We start from the raw sequence: 15,639 nt of genomic DNA, 5'->3' as shown, positions 1-15,639 counted from the left end.
CGTGGCCAGGGAAGCAGAATTGCTCGAACGGCAGGAATGAGAATTCCATGGCATGGAACGGGTCAAGCTGCTCTGCCAGAACATGCGGCAGGTGATGGGTGCACTTTTTGCCTTACCTGCACTCTCGTTGGACACCGCAGCGAACCACCATCAAAGCTCACAATACGTCTTCTCTGCGAAGCTGGAAAGGCCCCATTTCATTGCCAACAGGGTGCATCCCCTGTCAACCCTCGGTCAATTCCCCTGTTGACAGAGATGGTGGACTTGGACAGTGTGGCGGAAAGCCTGGCGGTGGAACAAAGAGAAAGGATACCTTATCAGGAGGATTAGTGATCTTCCTGAGGAAATGCATTTCAGACCAGTAGTATCATTTTTACCCATGCCCTCTTTAAAGAGCCACTGACAATCCCCATATCTCTCCTTCTCCCACCAGGGTACATCCTCAACTTGAAAAAGCTGTGGATGATGGCCAATCCCCATTTCATCATCCCTCCTCAAAGTAGCTTTCTCCCAGACATCGTCACATTCAAAGGACAACCTCAGTGCAATCTCTAACAGTTACTGCATTATGATACCATACCCATATAGGCATTCGGCCCTGCCATGCGTTCAAGGGGAGCCATTAGGCTTGCCCTTGAGAAACTGCAGAACTTGTCCTCGCAAAACAAACTAAAGGTCGCCTACTGGAGCCCAAGGTTGAAGTCAAGGAATATTTGCTCATTCAAGGCACACACAGAAAGACCAGACAAAAGCAGCAAAGGGGGCATTCCAATCAACATTCTGCAAACAACAGGCTTGTGCCACGCTGCTTCCTCTGTCTCCCGACCATCACCACCCAAGCACACTCAGTGCTAACGCCTAGACTAGTTTCTGAAACTGCCATCCACCTATAAAACTTACCTTCTGCAAGGTGACAGCCTCCATGGTGAAATCAGGTCCCATTCCCCACTTGAGGACCTTCATCTAAAGCCTGCAGGGAAAGCAAGACTCATCAGTGCAGCATTGCACTTTGGGAAGAGAAAACTGGTGTCTTGCAGCATTACCTATACGGGGTAAATTGAGAGAAGCCAGCTTTCAGGAGTTCCTGCCCTCACTAAAAGACACAAATTCAAGGAAGTCCAAAAGTTTCTCCGTGCCTAGGAGGAAGAGGCTGCTACCCATCATCTCAACGAGACTGTTGAGGGCCCGTGTGAAACAGAAGGAACGATTGGAAATAGGCTCACTTACAGGGAAGAGAGCACGGCCTTCACTGCTGCTGCATGAATCACCTCACACGGCACCGATTGCCCAACCACTTGCTTCACACGTAGGAACCACAAAATCAAGGTGATGACTCTGCACAGAAGGCTATTTGAATGAAATGGTTGAAGAGCTTCTTTCAGATGTCTCCAAAATCTGCCACCCTTTAGGCAAACTGATGCTGAGTGACTTGACAGGAAGGAGGACCGGACCGTCCAAAGTAACAACAACCTCGTGGGACCGCATCATTCATGAAATTCACTCTCCTTACAAACGCGAGGGCACAAGAGAACTCGCACAGGCACATGACTGAAGACGCCCTCCCCATCAAGGAGCACATCCGTGGAGGCGGAAGGTAGATTCGAATGTACTTTTGCTGTGTCTTTCCTTCTCTCGCTCTCTTCCTTTTTGGGATTCATCGTATCGCTTTCACTTGTTCTTGGCACCATGACTGACAGGCAAGTGAGCTTCACGTGCTGGTATCTGAAGACACGATGTCATGTGGTTCACACATTTGTGAGAGCATGGCAGGGAGAAAGGACTCTGAAACTTGGTAAACCAAAAGTTTACAGGAGACAATGCTGAAAACAAAAACTCAGCACCTCTAAACAAGAACGTAAAGAGGCCCGTGCAACACAGAGGTACATAGTGGAAAAGCTGTTCAGCTGCAGTCTCTCTGACGAATCCAAAGAGGCCATTTGGCGTGCAACGCCCAGTCACACGTGACCATACTTGGAGGCCTGTTGGGCTCTCTCTTTGCCACTTGCACAAACATATCGCTTTGACAATTCCTGCCTCTCGTGGCTTATCAAAGCAGCGGTTGAATGTCTTTCCAACTAGAAGATAGTCGACTGGGAGGCATGCTCACCTTGGGATGGCTCAGACGACATCTTACCGCTTCCACGCACGTGGGAGGATGCAGATCGAGTGAAGCAAGGAAGACAGGTTTTGCCTCCCGTCGAAAGAAGGCTCTGCATGCGCTGAGCACAAGCCCAGATCCTGGCACTTACCTGTGGCTGCGGCACCTTGCAATGCACTTCTCCGTGGCCAGGGAAGCAGAATTGCTCGAACGGCAGGAATGAGAATTCCATGGCATGGAACGGGTCAAGCTGCTCTGCCAGAACATGCGGCAGGTGATGGGTGCACTTTTTGCCTTACCTGCACTCTCGTTGGACACCGCAGCGAACCACCATCAAAGCTCACAATACGTCTTCTCTGCGAAGCTGGAAAGGCCCCATTTCATTGCCAACAGGGTGCATCCCCTGTCAACCCTCGGTCAATTCCCCTGTTGACAGAGATGGTGGACTTGGACAGTGTGGCGGAAAGCCTGGCGGTGGAACAAAGAGAAAGAATACCTTATCAGGAGGATTAGTGATCTTCCTGAGGAAATGCATTTCAGACCAGTAGTATCATTTTTACCCATGCCCTCTTTAAAGAGCCACTGACAATCCCCATATCTCTCCTTCTCCCACCAGGGTACATCCTCAACTTGAAAAAGCTGTGGATGATGGCCAATCCCCATTTCATCATCCCTCCTCAAAGTAGCTTTCTCCCAGACATCGTCACATTCAAAGGACAACCTCAGTGCAATCTCTAACAGTTACTGCATTATGATACCATACCCATATAGGCATTCGGCCCTGCCATGCGTTCAAGGGGAGCCATTAGGCTTGCCCTTGAGAAACTGCAGAACTTGTCCTCGCAAAACAAACTAAAGGTCGCCTACTGGAGCCCAAGGTTGAAGTCAAGGAATATTTGCTCATTCAAGGCACACACAGAAAGACCAGACAAAAGCAGCAAAGGGGGCATTCCAATCAACATTCTGCAAACAACAGGCTTGTGCCACGCTGCTTCCTCTGTCTCCCGACCATCACCACCCAAGCACACTCAGTGCTAACGCCTAGACTAGTTTCTGAAACTGCCATCCACCTATAAAACTTACCTTCTGCAAGGTGACAGCCTCCATGGTGAAATCAGGTCCCATTCCCCACTTGAGGACCTTCATCTAAAGCCTGCAGGGAAAGCAAGACTCATCAGTGCAGCATTGCACTTTGGGAAGAGAAAACTGGTGTCTTGCAGCATTACCTATACGGGGTAAATTGAGAGAAGCCAGCTTTCAGGAGTTCCTGCCCTCACTAAAAGACACAAATTCAAGGAAGTCCAAAAGTTTCTCCGTGCCTAGGAGGAAGAGGCTGCTACCCATCATCTCAACGAGACTGTTGAGGGCCCGTGTGAAACAGAAGGAACGATTGGAAATAGGCTCACTTACAGGGAAGAGAGCACGGCCTTCACTGCTGCTGCATGAATCACCTCACACGGCACCGATTGCCCAACCACTTGCTTCACACGTAGGAACCACAAAATCAAGGTGATGACTCTGCACAGAAGGCTATTTGAATGAAATGGTTGAAGAGCTTCTTTCAGATGTCTCCAAAATCTGCCACCCTTTAGGCAAACTGATGCTGAGTGACTTGACAGGAAGGAGGACCGGACCGTCCAAAGTAACAACAACCTCGTGGGACCGCATCATTCATGAAATTCACTCTCCTTACAAACGCGAGGGCACAAGAGAACTCGCACAGGCACATGACTGAAGACGCCCTCCCCATCAAGGAGCACATCCGTGGAGGCGGAAGGTAGATTCGAATGTACTTTTGCTGTGTCTTTCCTTCTCTCGCTCTCTTCCTTTTTGGGATTCATCGTATCGCTTTCACTTGTTCTTGGCACCATGACTGACAGGCAAGTGAGCTTCACGTGCTGGTATCTGAAGACACGATGTCATGTGGTTCACACATTTGTGAGAGCATGGCAGGGAGAAAGGACTCTGAAACTTGGTAAACCAAAAGTTTACAGGAGACAATGCTGAAAACAAAAACTCAGCACCTCTAAACAAGAACGTAAAGAGGCCCGTGCAACACAGAGGTACATAGTGGAAAAGCTGTTCAGCTGCAGTCTCTCTGACGAATCCAAAGAGGCCATTTGGCGTGCAACGCCCAGTCACACGTGACCATACTTGGAGGCCTGTTGGGCTCTCTCTTTGCCACTTGCACAAACATATCGCTTTGACAATTCCTGCCTCTCGTGGCTTATCAAAGCAGCGGTTGAATGTCTTTCCAACTAGAAGATAGTCGACTGGGAGGCATGCTCACCTTGGGATGGCTCAGACGACATCTTACCGCTTCCACGCACGTGGGAGGATGCAGATCGAGTGAAGCAAGGAAGACAGGTTTTGCCTCCCGTCGAAAGAAGGCTCTGCATGCGCTGAGCACAAGCCCAGATCCTGGCACTTACCTGTGGCTGCTGCACCTTGCAATGCACTTCTCCATGGCCAGGGAAGCAGAATTGCTCGAACGGCAGGAATGAGAATTCCATGGCATGGAACGGGTCAAGCTGCTCTGCCAGAACATGCGGCAGGTGATGGGTGCACTTTTTGCCTTACCTGCACTCTCGTTGGACACCGCAGCGAACCACCATCAAAGCTCACAATACGTCTTCTCTGCGAAGCTGGAAAGGCCCCATTTCATTGCCAACAGGGTGCATCCCCTGTCAACCCTCGGTCAATTCCCCTGTTGACAGAGATGGTGGACTTGGACAGTGTGGCGGAAAGCCTGGCGGTGGAACAAAGAGAAAGGATACCTTATCAGGAGGATTAGTGATCTTCCTGAGGAAATGCATTTCAGACCAGTAGTATCATTTTTACCCATGCCCTCTTTAAAGAGCCACTGACAATCCCCATATCTCTCCTTCTCCCACCAGGGTACATCCTCAACTTGAAAAAGCTGTGGATGATGGCCAATCCCCATTTCATCATCCCTCCTCAAAGTAGCTTTCTCCCAGACATCGTCACATTCAAAGGACAACCTCAGTGCAATCTCTAACAGTTACTGCATTATGATACCATACCCATATAGGCATTCGGCCCTGCCATGCGTTCAAGGGGAGCCATTAGGCTTGCCCTTGAGAAACTGCAGAACTTGTCCTCGCAAAACAAACTAAAGGTCGCCTACTGGAGCCCAAGGTTGAAGTCAAGGAATATTTGCTCATTCAAGGCACACACAGAAAGACCAGACAAAAGCAGCAAAGGGGGCATTCCAATCAACATTCTGCAAACAACAGGCTTGTGCCACGCTGCTTCCTCTGTCTCCCGACCATCACCACCCAAGCACACTCAGTGCTAACGCCTAGACTAGTTTCTGAAACTGCCATCCACCTATAAAACTTACCTTCTGCAAGGTGACAGCCTCCATGGTGAAATCAGGTCCCATTCCCCACTTGAGGACCTTCATCTAAAGCCTGCAGGGAAAGCAAGACTCATCAGTGCAGCATTGCACTTTGGGAAGAGAAAACTGGTGTCTTGCAGCATTACCTATACGGGGTAAATTGAGAGAAGCCAGCTTTCAGGAGTTCCTGCCCTCACTAAAAGACACAAATTCAAGGAAGTCCAAAAGTTTCTCCGTGCCTAGGAGGAAGAGGCTGCTACCCATCATCTCAACGAGACTGTTGAGGGCCCGTGTGAAACAGAAGGAACGATTGGAAATAGGCTCACTTACAGGGAAGAGAGCACGGCCTTCACTGCTGCTGCATGAATCACCTCACACGGCACCGATTGCCCAACCACTTGCTTCACACGTAGGAACCACAAAATCAAGGTGATGACTCTGCACAGAAGGCTATTTGAATGAAATGGTTGAAGAGCTTCTTTCAGATGTCTCCAAAATCTGCCACCCTTTAGGCAAACTGATGCTGAGTGACTTGACAGGAAGGAGGACCGGACCGTCCAAAGTAACAACAACCTCGTGGGACCGCATCATTCATGAAATTCACTCTCCTTACAAACGCGAGGGCACAAGAGAACTCGCACAGGCACATGACTGAAGACGCCCTCCCCATCAAGGAGCACATCCGTGGAGGCGGAAGGTAGATTCGAATGTACTTTTGCTGTGTCTTTCCTTCTCTCGCTCTCTTCCTTTTTGGGATTCATCGTATCGCTTTCACTTGTTCTTGGCACCATGACTGACAGGCAAGTGAGCTTCACGTGCTGGTATCTGAAGACACGATGTCATGTGGTTCACACATTTGTGAGAGCATGGCAGGGAGAAAGGACTCTGAAACTTGGTAAACCAAAAGTTTACAGGAGACAATGCTGAAAACAAAAACTCAGCACCTCTAAACAAGAACGTAAAGAGGCCCGTGCAACACAGAGGTACATAGTGGAAAAGCTGTTCAGCTGCAGTCTCTCTGACGAATCCAAAGAGGCCATTTGGCGTGCAACGCCCAGTCACACGTGACCATACTTGGAGGCCTGTTGGGCTCTCTCTTTGCCACTTGCACAAACATATCGCTTTGACAATTCCTGCCTCTCGTGGCTTATCAAAGCAGCGGTTGAATGTCTTTCCAACTAGAAGATAGTCGACTGGGAGGCATGCTCACCTTGGGATGGCTCAGACGACATCTTACCGCTTCCACGCACGTGGGAGGATGCAGATCGAGTGAAGCAAGGAAGACAGGTTTTGCCTCCCGTCGAAAGAAGGCTCTGCATGCGCTGAGCACAAGCCCAGATCCTGGCACTTACCTGTGGCTGCTGCACCTTGCAATGCACTTCTCCGTGGCCAGGGAAGCAGAATTGCTCGAACGGCAGGAATGAGAATTCCATGGCATGGAACGGGTCAAGCTGCTCTGCCAGAACATGCGGCAGGTGATGGGTGCACTTTTTGCCTTACCTGCACTCTCGTTGGACACCGCAGCGAACCACCATCAAAGCTCACAATACGTCTTCTCTGAGAAGCTGGAAAGGCCCCATTTCATTGCCAACAGGGTGCATCCCCTGTCAACCCTCGGTCAATTCCCCTGTTGACAGAGATGGTGGACTTGGACAGTGTGGCGGAAAGCCTGGCGGTGGAACAAAGAGAAAGGATACCTTATCAGGAGGATTAGTGATCTTCCTGAGGAAATGCATTTCAGACCAGTAGTATCATTTTTACCCATGCCCTCTTTAAAGAGCCACTGACAATCCCCATATCTCTCCTTCTCCCACCAGGGTACATCCTCAACTTGAAAAAGCTGTGGATGATGGCCAATCCCCATTTCATCATCCCTCCTCAAAGTAGCTTTCTCCCAGACATCGTCACATTCAAAGGACAACCTCAGTGCAATCTCTAACAGTTACTGCATTATGATACCATACCCATATAGGCATTCGGCCCTGCCATGCGTTCAAGGGGAGCCATTAGGCTTGCCCTTGAGAAACTGCAGAACTTGTCCTCGCAAAACAAACTAAAGGTCGCCTACTGGAGCCCAAGGTTGAAGTCAAGGAATATTTGCTCATTCAAGGCACACACAGAAAGACCAGACAAAAGCAGCAAAGGGGGCATTCCAATCAACATTCTGCAAACAACAGGCTTGTGCCACGCTGCTTCCTCTGTCTCCCGACCATCACCACCCAAGCACACTCAGTGCTAACGCCTAGACTAGTTTCTGAAACTGCCATCCACCTATAAAACTTACCTTCTGCAAGGTGACAGCCTCCATGGTGAAATCAGGTCCCATTCCCCACTTGAGGACCTTCATCTAAAGCCTGCAGGGAAAGCAAGACTCATCAGTGCAGCATTGCACTTTGGGAAGAGAAAACTGGTGTCTTGCAGCATTACCTATACGGGGTAAATTGAGAGAAGCCAGCTTTCAGGAGTTCCTGCCCTCACTAAAAGACACAAATTCAAGGAAGTCCAAAAGTTTCTCCGTGCCTAGGAGGAAGAGGCTGCTACCCATCATCTCAACGAGACTGTTGAGGGCCCGTGTGAAACAGAAGGAACGATTGGAAATAGGCTCACTTACAGGGAAGAGAGCACGGCCTTCACTGCTGCTGCATGAATCACCTCACACGGCACCGATTGCCCAACCACTTGCTTCACACGTAGGAACCACAAAATCAAGGTGATGACTCTGCACAGAAGGCTATTTGAATGAAATGGTTGAAGAGCTTCTTTCAGATGTCTCCAAAATCTGCCACCCTTTAGGCAAACTGATGCTGAGTGACTTGACAGGAAGGAGGACCGGACCGTCCAAAGTAACAACAACCTCGTGGGACCGCATCATTCATGAAATTCACTCTCCTTACAAACGCGAGGGCACAAGAGAACTCGCACAGGCACATGACTGAAGACGCCCTCCCCATCAAGGAGCACATCCGTGGAGGCGGAAGGTAGATTCGAATGTACTTTTGCTGTGTCTTTCCTTCTCTCGCTCTCTTCCTTTTTGGGATTCATCGTATCGCTTTCACTTGTTCTTGGCACCATGACTGACAGGCAAGTGAGCTTCACGTGCTGGTATCTGAAGACACGATGTCATGTGGTTCACACATTTGTGAGAGCATGGCAGGGAGAAAGGACTCTGAAACTTGGTAAACCAAAAGTTTACAGGAGACAATGCTGAAAACAAAAACTCAGCACCTCTAAACAAGAACGTAAAGAGGCCCGTGCAACACAGAGGTACATAGTGGAAAAGCTGTTCAGCTGCAGTCTCTCTGACAAATCCAAAGAGGCCATTTGGCGTGCAACGCCCAGTCACACGTGACCATACTTGGAGGCCTGTTGGGCTCTCTCTTTGCCACTTGCACAAACATATCGCTTTGACAATTCCTGCCTCTCGTGGCTTATCAAAGCAGCGGTTGAATGTCTTTCCAACTAGAAGATAGTCGACTGGGAGGCATGCTCACCTTGGGATGGCTCAGACGACATCTTACCGCTTCCACGCACGTGGGAGGATGCAGATCGAGTGAAGCAAGGAAGACAGGTTTTGCCTCCCGTCGAAAGAAGGCTCTGCATGCGCTGAGCACAAGCCCAGATCCTGGCACTTACCTGTGGCTGCGGCACCTTGCAATGCACTTCTCCGTGGCCAGGGAAGCAGAATTGCTCGAACGGCAGGAATGAGAATTCCATGGCATGGAACGGGTCAAGCTGCTCTGCCAGAACATGCGGCAGGTGATGGGTGCACTTTTTGCCTTACCTGCACTCTCGTTGGACACCGCAGCGAACCACCATCAAAGCTCACAATACGTCTTCTCTGCGAAGCTGGAAAGGCCCCATTTCATTGCCAACAGGGTGCATCCCCTGTCAACCCTCGGTCAATTCCCCTGTTGACAGAGATGGTGGACTTGGACAGTGTGGCGGAAAGCCTGGCGGTGGAACAAAGAGAAAGGATACCTTATCAGGAGGATTAGTGATCTTCCTGAGGAAATGCATTTCAGACCAGTAGTATCATTTTTACCCATGCCCTCTTTAAAGAGCCACTGACAATCCCCATATCTCTCCTTCTCCCACCAGGGTACATCCTCAACTTGAAAAAGCTGTGGATGATGGCCAATCCCCATTTCATCATCCCTCCTCAAAGTAGCTTTCTCCCAGACATCGTCACATTCAAAGGACAACCTCAGTGCAATCTCTAACAGTTACTGCATTATGATACCATACCCATATAGGCATTCGGCCCTGCCATGCGTTCAAGGGGAGCCATTAGGCTTGCCCTTGAGAAACTGCAGAACTTGTCCTCGCAAAACAAACTAAAGGTCGCCTACTGGAGCCCAAGGTTGAAGTCAAGGAATATTTGCTCATTCAAGGCACACACAGAAAGACCAGACAAAAGCAGCAAAGGGGGCATTCCAATCAACATTCTGCAAACAACAGGCTTGTGCCACGCTGCTTCCTCTGTCTCCCGACCATCACCACCCAAGCACACTCAGTGCTAACGCCTAGACTAGTTTCTGAAACTGCCATCCACCTATAAAACTTACCTTCTGCAAGGTGACAGCCTCCATGGTGAAATCAGGTCCCATTCCCCACTTGAGGACCTTCATCTAAAGCCTGCAGGGAAAGCAAGACTCATCAGTGCAGCATTGCACTTTGGGAAGAGAAAACTGGTGTCTTGCAGCATTACCTATACGGGGTAAATTGAGAGAAGCCAGCTTTCAGGAGTTCCTGCCCTCACTAAAAGACACAAATTCAAGGAAGTCCAAAAGTTTCTCCGTGCCTAGGAGGAAGAGGCTGCTACCCATCATCTCAACGAGACTGTTGAGGGCCCGTGTGAAACAGAAGGAACGATTGGAAATAGGCTCACTTACAGGGAAGAGAGCACGGCCTTCACTGCTGCTGCATGAATCACCTCACACGGCACCGATTGCCCAACCACTTGCTTCACACGTAGGAACCACAAAATCAAGGTGATGACTCTGCACAGAAGGCTATTTGAATGAAATGGTTGAAGAGCTTCTTTCAGATGTCTCCAAAATCTGCCACCCTTTAGGCAAACTGATGCTGAGTGACTTGACAGGAAGGAGGACCGGACCGTCCAAAGTAACAACAACCTCGTGGGACCGCATCATTCATGAAATTCACTCTCCTTACAAACGCGAGGGCACAAGAGAACTCGCACAGGCACATGACTGAAGACGCCCTCCCCATCAAGGAGCACATCCGTGGAGGCGGAAGGTAGATTCGAATGTACTTTTGCTGTGTCTTTCCTTCTCTCGCTCTCTTCCTTTATGGGATTCATCGTATCGCTTTCACTTGTTCTTGGCACCATGACTGACAGGCAAGTGAGCTTCACGTGCTGGTATCTGAAGACACGATGTCATGTGGTTCACACATTTGTGAGAGCATGGCAGGGAGAAAGGACTCTGAAACTTGGTAAACCAAAAGTTTACAGGAGACAATGCTGAAAACAAAAACTCAGCACCTCTAAACAAGAACGTAAAGAGGCCCGTGCAACACAGAGGTACATAGTGGAAAAGCTGTTCAGCTGCAGTCTCTCTGACGAATCCAAAGAGGCCATTTGGCGTGCAACGCCCAGTCACACGTGACCATACTTGGAGGCCTGTTGGGCTCTCTCTTTGCCACTTGCACAAACATATCGCTTTGACAATTCCTGCCTCTCGTGGCTTATCAAAGCAGCGGTTGAATGTCTTTCCAACTAGAAGATAGTCGACTGGGAGGCATGCTCACCTTGGGATGGCTCAGACGACATCTTACCGCTTCCACGCACGTGGGAGGATGCAGATCGAGTGAAGCAAGGAAGACAGGTTTTGCCTCCCGTCGAAAGAAGGCTCTGCATGCGCTGAGCACAAGCCCAGATCCTGGCACTTACCTGTGGCTGCTGCACCTTGCAATGCACTTCTCCGTGGCCAGGGAAGCAGAATTGCTCAAACGGCAGGAATGAGAATTCCATGGCATGGAACGGGTCAAGCTGCTCTGCCAGAACATGCGGCAGGTGATGGGTGCACTTTTTGCCTTACCTGCACTCTCGTTGGACACCGCAGCGAACCACCATCAAAGCTCACAATACGTCTTCTCTGCGAAGCTGGAAAGGCCCCATTTCATTGCCAACAGGGTGCATCCCCTGTCAACCCTCGGTCAATTCCCCTGTTGACAGAGATGGTGGACTTGGACAGTGTGGCGGAAAGCCTGGCGGTGGAACAAAGAGAAAGGATACCTTATCAGGAGGATTAGTGATCTTCCTGAGGAAATGCATTTCAGACCAGTAGTATCATTTTTACCCATGCCCTCTTTAAAGAGCCACTGACAATCCCCATATCTCTCCTTCTCCCACCAGGGTACATCCTCAACTTGAAAAAGCTGTGGATGATGGCCAATCCCCATTTCATCATCCCTCCTCAAAGTAGCTTTCTCCCAGACATCGTCACATTCAAAGGACAACCTCAGTGCAATCTCTAACAGTTACTGCATTATGATACCATACCCATATAGGCATTCGGCCCTGCCATGCGTTCAAGGGGAGCCATTAGGCTTGCCCTTGAGAAACTGCAGAACTTGTCCTCGCAAAACAAACTAAAGGTCGCCTACTGGAGCCCAAGGTTGAAGTCAAGGAATATTTGCTCATTCAAGGCACACACAGAAAGACCAGACAAAAGCAGCAAAGGGGGCATTCCAATCAACATTCTGCAAACAACAGGCTTGTGCCACGCTGCTTCCTCTGTCTCCCGACCATCACCACCCAAGCACACTCAGTGCTAACGCCTAGACTAGTTTCTGAAACTGCCATCCACCTATAAAACTTACCTTCTGCAAGGTGACAGCCTCCATGGTGAAATCAGGTCCCATTCCCCACTTGAGGACCTTCATCTAAAGCCTGCAGGGAAAGCAAGACTCATCAGTGCAGCATTGCACTTTGGGAAGAGAAAACTGGTGTCTTGCAGCATTACCTATACGGGGTAAATTGAGAGAAGCCAGCTTTCAGGAGTTCCTGCCCTCACTAAAAGACACAAATTCAAGGAAGTCCAAAAGTTTCTCCGTGCCTAGGAGGAAGAGGCTGCTACCCATCATCTCAACGAGACTGTTGAGGGCCCGTGTGAAACAGAAGGAACGATTGGAAATAGGCTCACTTACAGGGAAGAGAGCACGGCCTTCACTGCTGCTGCATGAATCACCTCACACGGCACCGATTGCCCAACCACTTGCTTCACACGTAGGAACCACAAAATCAAGGTGATGACTCTGCACAGAAGGCTATTTGAATGAAATGGTTGAAGAGCTTCTTTCAGATGTCTCCAAAATCTGCCACCCTTTAGGCAAACTGATGCTGAGTGACTTGACAGGAAGGAGGACCGGACCGTCCAAAGTAACAACAACCTCGTGGGACCGCATCATTCATGAAATTCACTCTCCTTACAAACGCGAGGGCACAAGAGAACTCGCACAGGCACATGACTGAAGACGCCGTCCCCATCAAGGAGCACATCCGTGGAGGCGGAAGGTAGATTCGAATGTACTTTTGCTGTGTCTTTCCTTCTCTCGCTCTCTTCCTTTTTGGGATTCATCGTATCGCTTTCACTTGTTCTTGGCACCATGACTGACAGGCAAGTGAGCTTCACGTGCTGGTATCTGAAGACACGATGTCATGTGGTTCACACATTTGTGAGAGCATGGCAGGGAGAAAGGACTCTGAAACTTGGTAAACCAAAAGTTTACAGGAGACAATGCTGAAAACAAAAACTCAGCACCTCTAAACAAGAACGTAAAGAGGCCCGTGCAACACAGAGGTACATAGTGGAAAAGCTGTTCAGCTGCAGTCTCTCTGACGAATCCAAAGAGGCCATTTGGCGTGCAACGCCCAGTCACACGTGACCATACTTGGAGGCCTGTTGGGCTCTCTCTTTGCCACTTGCACAAACATATCGCTTTGACAATTCCTGCCTCTCGTGGCTTATCAAAGCAGCGGTTGAATGTCTTTCCAACTAGAAGATAGTCGACTGGGAGGCATGCTCACCTTGGGATGGCTCAGACGACATCTTACCGCTTCCACGCACGTGGGAGGATGCAGATCGAGTGAAGCAAGGAAGACAGGTTTTGCCTCCCGTCGAAAGAAGGCTCTGCATGCGCTGAGCACAAGCCCAGATCCTGGCACTTACCTGTGGCTGCTGCACCTTGCAATGCACTTCTCCGTGGCCAGGGAAGCAGAATTGCTCAAACGGCAGGAATGAGAATTCCATGGCATGGAACGGGTCAAGCTGCTCTGCCAGAACATGCGGCAGGTGATGGGTGCACTTTTTGCCTTACCTGCACTCTCGTTGGACACCGCAGCGAACCACCATCAAAGCTCACAATACGTCTTCTCTGCGAAGCTGGAAAGGCCCCATTTCATTGCCAACAGGGTGCATCCCCTGTCAACCCTCGGTCAATTCCCCTGTTGACAGAGATGGTGGACTTGGACAGTGTGGCGGAAAGCCTGGCGGTGGAACAAAGAGAAAGGATACCTTATCAGGAGGATTAGTGATCTTCCTGAGGAAATGCATTTCAGACCAGTAGTATCATTTTTACCCATGCCCTCTTTAAAGAGCCACTGACAATCCCCATATCTCTCCTTCTCCCACCAGGGTACATCCTCAACTTGAAAAAGCTGTGGATGATGGCCAATCCCCATTTCATCATCCCTCCTCAAAGTAGCTTTCTCCCAGACATCGTCACATTCAAAGGACAACCTCAGTGCAATCTCTAACAGTTACTGCATTATGATACCATACCCATATAGGCATTCGGCCCTGCCATGCGTTCAAGGGGAGCCATTAGGCTTGCCCTTGAGAAACTGCAGAACTTGTCCTCGCAAAACAAACTAAAGGTCGCCTACTGGAGCCCAAGGTTGAAGTCAAGGAATATTTGCTCATTCAAGGCACACACAGAAAGACCAGACAAAAGCAGCAAAGGGGGCATTCCAATCAACATTCTGCAAACAACAGGCTTGTGCCACGCTGCTTCCTCTGTCTCCCGACCATCACCACCCAAGCACACTCAGTGCTAACGCCTAGACTAGTTTCTGAAACTGCCATCCACCTATAAAACTTACCTTCTGCAAGGTGACAGCCTCCATGGTGAAATCAGGTCCCATTCCCCACTTGAGGACCTTCATCTAAAGCCTGCAGGGAAAGCAAGACTCATCAGTGCAGCATTGCACTTTGGGAAGAGAAAACTGGTGTCTTGCAGCATTACCTATACGGGGTAAATTGAGAGAAGCCAGCTTTCAGGAGTTCCTGCCCTCACTAAAAGACACAAATTCAAGGAAGTCCAAAAGTTTCTCCGTGCCTAGGAGGAAGAGGCTGCTACCCATCATCTCAACGAGACTGTTGAGGGCCCGTGTGAAACAGAAGGAACGATTGGAAATAGGCTCACTTACAGGGAAGAGAGCACGGCCTTCACTGCTGCTGCATGAATCACCTCACACGGCACCGATTGCCCAACCACTTGCTTCACACGTAGGAACCACAAAATCAAGGTGATGACTCTGCACAGAAGGCTATTTGAATGAAATGGTTGAAGAGCTTCTTTCAGATGTCTCCAAAATCTGCCACCCTTTAGGCAAACTGATGCTGAGTGACTTGACAGGAAGGAGGACCGGACCGTCCAAAGTAACAACAACCTCGTGGGACCGCATCATTCATGAAATTCACTCTCCTTACAAACGCGAGGGCACAAGAGAACTCGCACAGGCACATGACTGAAGACGCCCTCCCCATCAAGGAGCACATCCGTGGAGGCGGAAGGTAGATTCGAATGTACTTTTGCTGTGTCTTTCCTTCTCTCGCTCTCTTCCTTTTTGGGATTCATCGTATCGCTTTCACTTGTTCTTGGCACCATGACTGACAGGCAAGTGAGCTTCACGTGCTGGTATCTGAAGACACGATGTCATGTGGTTCACACATTTGTGAGAGCATGGCAGGGAGAAAGGACTCTGAAACTTGGTAAACCAAAAGTTTACAGGAGACAATGCTGAAAACAAAAACTCAGCACCTCTAAACAAGAACGTAAAGAGGCCCGTGCAACACAGAGGTACATAGTGGAAAAGCTGTTCAGCTGCAGTCTCTCTGACAAATCCAAAGAGGCCATTTGGCGTGCAACGCCC

This window comes from Notamacropus eugenii, chromosome 6, assembly GCF_028372415.1.
Source record: "Notamacropus eugenii isolate mMacEug1 chromosome 6, mMacEug1.pri_v2, whole genome shotgun sequence".
NCBI classification, from domain to species: domain Eukaryota; kingdom Metazoa; phylum Chordata; class Mammalia; order Diprotodontia; family Macropodidae; genus Notamacropus; species Notamacropus eugenii.
Note: the sequence above shows the minus strand (reverse complement) of the source record.